This window comes from Saccopteryx leptura, chromosome 3, assembly GCF_036850995.1.
Source record: "Saccopteryx leptura isolate mSacLep1 chromosome 3, mSacLep1_pri_phased_curated, whole genome shotgun sequence".
In the NCBI taxonomy this organism is placed as follows: Eukaryota; Metazoa; Chordata; class Mammalia; order Chiroptera; family Emballonuridae; genus Saccopteryx; species Saccopteryx leptura.
Genome location: NC_089505.1, coordinates 8,151,218 through 8,155,967, shown reverse-complemented (window position 1 = coordinate 8,155,967; position 4,750 = coordinate 8,151,218). Strand labels below are relative to the sequence as shown.

Here is a 4,750-nt window from a genome sequence, read left to right as displayed (position 1 = left end):
TCGGTTCACAGTCTCTGTTTCCATCCCCCTCCTCATGGCTGTCTCCAGCCCTGTGTCCATCTCGGCTACAAGAAAGCAACATAATCAACCTACTGCCCAGAAGACGGCCCTCTGAACTGCATGCAAGGGTAACGGCTGGCAAGCTCCGTTTCCATGGGATCCTGGCTCCAGCAGGGTCCCCAAGGAGAGGCCTGGGACATGCAGAACCCCCGTCTGCCCCTCAGGTGTCCTCAGAAGGGACCCCTCACTTCCAAGCAAGGCTCCAAGGGCCGATGATACAGGAAGAGAAGGTGACATATGCCACAGGTGTCATTTCTGTAGCCCTCTGCACCCACAGACAACTTTTCCCAGTGGAAATATTGCCTCCTGCATGGCCTGGGAAAGCAGTAGGGATGCCTGGGAGCCGTCCCAGCTGCCGCTGAGAGGCAGGATCGAGGACTCTGGCAATGGAAGCATGGGGGCCCTGTTCTCACAGCACACTGCAGCACTCCCGACACTGCCTGACCACATGGCCTCCCTTCCGCATCCCCAGAGATTTTCCCCAAGACATACACACAGACCCACCGTCTGGCTCAAACAGCTGGCTGATGGTCACGTTCTGTAGCTTCGTCACGTCAGAAACCATGACCGTGGACTTCGGGAGGTCGTCGATGTGCACGGAGTGCCACAGCCCTGTAAAGAGCAAAGCCCCTAGCCTGCTGGCATCTTTTCCGGTTTACCCATCTGTCAGAGCAGGAGGCACCACGTCTTGGTGCTGACCCGCACTGCTGAGTGACAGTCTGACACATGCTGTGTCTCAATAGCCCAACACTGCAATCCTTGTGAGCCTGAAATAACCAGCTGGTCCAGGCCCCCCAAAGAAGGGCTGCCGTCTTCTACATAGGTGGTATCCCATCTGCCCTGGCACAGTTGGTACAGGGCCGGGGGGCACCGGCAGGGCTGCCCTCCATCACCTAGGGAACTATTAAAGTAAACCGCTATTTGTCTATTTCTAGAATGCCAACGTTCTTACATGACAAATATTTGGTGAGCCATTCCTTAGGAGACAGGGAGGGAGGGGGAAGGAGAGAGGAAGACTGATTTAAGATAGCATGTCCCCCCACCCCAAAACAGGCACAACATATCAGTGTGTCCGTGACAGATGAGTCGGGAAGGCCCTCTCAGCATTACCCATATAATGAAGGTGAGGAACCAGAGAGGCCGCATGCGTGTTCATCTAGAAGGTAATAAAGGAAATGCTACACGAGGAAGCTGCAAGTCCAAAGATAAGGGATTTTTTTCCCGGTAATCAGTGGTAACAAATCTAATTGCATCTGGAGCAAAGACTATTGAGATTGACATTAATTTTCTAATTTCAGACTTGTACATCCCAGGACCAAGCAGGACCAAGTTAGACACAACTGAAGTGTTAGACACATAACCACAGTCAGTAGTATCTTTCTCTCACCTCCGTGGAATCCCACGTAGGATGTTCCACTTCCCATCCAGGACAGTTTTGTGATGAAATAGACAAAGATGTAGTCCTTATTCCCTTGTACCGTTGATTTCATTTATAACGGAATACCTGTTTTTAAAACAAACACGTAAACCCAAAACAAATCAAAGCAAATAAAACCACAGCTGTGGCATGGCTGATGGGTGTCTGTCCTCAAAGCTGGCCTGCTCAAGCTTATGGTCTCACCTTATTTTTTTTCCAGTTTTCAATATATATCAGACCCTCGTGATTACCCCTCTTATGAGAGAATGAGGGCATGTTCTAGCCTATCCCTGCCCACCCCCATTCCGGTGTCCTCCTGCTTCGAAAAGAAATTTCTTACCAACTGGAACCCCTGATCTGGGATCTAGATGTGCTGCCCTAATCCCACCATAGGCAAGTCTAGCAAAACTTTATACTGTAAGCAACAGAGCTCTGAGAACACATGACCAGGGCATGACATATGGCTTCCAATGCTTTCAAAGGTCCAGAAATCACTGACTTTGAGTAATAGGGGACACAACTTGGGAAGTACCATGTTTCCCTACAAACACTATAAAAATCCAACAAATGCAAATAAAATCATTTACAGCCTGCTACTGTCCTTGACCTTGCCACAAGTTCAAATTGAATAATTTAAAACTACTTTTAAGTACTGAAACATGTCTGCAAGCCCAGGTGTCAAGGATGCCCCCTTTTTAAAATTCCCACTAATGTTCTATTGTTTACACATCTTGCATCACTCCACCATTTCTGTATTGGGATTAGTCTTTTTTTCCTTCTCTTTTTGCTTCTCCTTGTTCAGTTTCTCTAGTCCACAACCGGGAAAACGAAAAGAGAGAATTGGTTTTGTTTTTATTTCTATGTCTACCAAGATACCATACTGTTCTCAGGAAAGCAATTCTTTAGAAGGTCCCTAATAAATTTTGGGTTTCCTATTCGTGATTTCTGAGAAAAATAACAGAAACATACTTAGCCGATGCAACAAGCTGAGCACTGTGAACCCCATCTTCAAAATCTGTTTGAATGATGAGGATTGTACATGAGGCTGTGTTAGTCAAGCAGTTTCTAGGGGGAAAAAAGGGAAATTATGCAAGTGAGTTCACCAATCTTAAAAAAGAAGGTGATGTGGTCCTGGCCAGTTGGCTCAGTGGTAGAGCGTCGACCCGGCGTGTGGAGTCCCGGGTTCAATTCTCAGCCAGGGCACACAGGAGAAGCACACATCTGCTTCTCCACCCCTCCCCCTCTCCTTTCTCTCTCTCTCTCTCTTCCCCTCCGGCAACCAAGGCTCCACTGGAACAAAGTTGGCCTGGGCGCTGAGGATGGTTCCATGGCCTCTGCCTCAGGCCCTAGAATGACTCCGACTGCAGTTTAGCAACGCCCCAGAGGGGCCAAGCATCACCTCCTGCTGAGCATGCCGGGTGGATCCTGGTCAGACACATGTGGGAGTCTGTTTGTCTGCCTCCCCCTTGCTTTTCACTTTGAAAAAGTACAAAAAAAGAAAAAGAAAAAAGAAAAGTGGATGATGGCTCTGGCCAGTTGGCTCAGCAGCAGAGCACTGGCCTGGTGTGTGAAAGTCCTAGATTTGATTCCCGGCCAGGGCACACAGGAGAAGCGCCCATCTGCTTCTCCACCCGCACCCCTTCCACTTCTCTCTCTCTTCCCTTCCTGCTGCCATGGCTCAATTGGTTCAAGCAAGTTGGCCCCAGGCACTGAGGATGGTTCCATGGCCTTGCCTCAGGAGTTAAAAACAGCTCGGTTGCCGAGCAACAGAGCAATGGTCCCAGACGGGCAGAGCATCACCTGGTAAGGGGCTTGCTGGGTGGATCCCATTCAGGGCACATGAGGGAGTCTGTCTCTTTGCCTCCCTGCTTCTACTTAATAAAAAAAAAAGTTGTGCCAATGACCTCCTGGCTCTGAGTGATGGGAACTATAAGGGCTGCAGAGAGAAAAACTGTACAGATGGGATTCTGCTCTACAAGGTGAGCATCCTTTCCCTACAGTGGAGAAAGAACAAACCCCAATAAATGCTTCCTCAAGAGATACAAGGACCAAGGGCCAGAGAAGAATGTTCACGCAGAAGATAACAGCAATGACAAGGACACAAGAGACTTCCTCAGCTGTCCTTTTCACAGTCACAAGTTCTCACATTCACTAACCGACGCTGGTGACAAGCACCAGCGGTCCCAACAGCCACACAAACAACATACGACACAGCCAGGACTGAGGATGAAGCCCAGAGGGAGGAAAGGCAAGGGACCTCACCGGATTTCTCTGAGGAATGAGTGCTCTGTGTCAAACTGTTGCAGTGACAGGATCGTGGGTTTCAGGGACCTGCCATTAACTTTTGACTCTCAATTCTCACAGTCACGACTGGTGAGCAGTCTGGAGAAAGTAGTAATCTGCAAAGTCAGGGAATGCAAATTATTCACTAGAATTCAAAATTATTAGCACATCCCCTAAGTTGAAATCCCAGGAACATGAGGATGGTTAGCAAATATTTTCTATGGGCGCAGCATGGGGCAGCTGGCACATAGACAGAAAATCATCCCAACCCAGAGTTTTAAAAAAATGAGGCAGTGCTGAGGGAAACAACCAATAATCAAAGGGCAGTGGAGAGAAGACACCCCGTCCCTAAGGTGGGGTGCCCTTCCCAGACACCAATGCCTCTTCCTGCTTCAGTCTCTACTGGAAATTCTGGCAATTCCCTTACGGGCTCAACACAAATGTCACTTCTTCCCTGGCAATCTTGCTTCATACTCTCAGATGGAGTTAGCCAATGATGCCCCTTCCTTTCTGTGGCTGCCAATTCTCTACCACTGGGTCATACCACATAGTGCAAGCAAAACACTCCTTATGGGCATGCTGATCCCACAGCTGCCAGGTTCCCATCTCCAGGCTGCCTTACCACAGACCTTCCAATTTCTACATACAGCTGCATGAGAGACACGTCTGTCTGGGTGTTAGAGGAGCACCAAAGAGAATTTACCAGTGTCCCCCAGACTTGCTGCTTGTTCCAGGATTCTCTATTGTGGTTAACCAAACCTCTGACCATCTGAGGAAGAAGCCAGGGAGTCACCCCCGGACTCCTCCACCTCCTGTGGCCCTTATTCAGAACCAGCCAGCGCATTCCTTCCCATTTCCTGGTCACACCCATCCGCCATCACTCTGAACACCTGCAGCAGTCTCCCTACTGGTGTATCTTTTCTAGGATAGTTTCTTATCAGACTTTCCTCCTGTATCTCAACACATATTTCTCCAGAACTCCTCTCTGTG

General features: G+C 49.0%; 1 long non-coding RNA gene across 1 annotated transcript; it reads right to left on the bottom strand.

Moving 5' to 3' along the window:
• Positions 1-570: 570 nt before the first annotated feature.
• LOC136397104 (uncharacterized) lies at positions 571-3,874 on the bottom strand. The gene is made up of 4 exons (XR_010749842.1): positions 3,740-3,874; positions 2,447-2,542; positions 1,448-1,564; positions 571-672 (listed from the first exon to the last, which is right to left on the bottom strand). It is a non-coding gene; the product is annotated as an uncharacterized lncRNA (long non-coding RNA).
• Between the last annotated feature and the right edge of the window lie 876 nt (positions 3,875-4,750).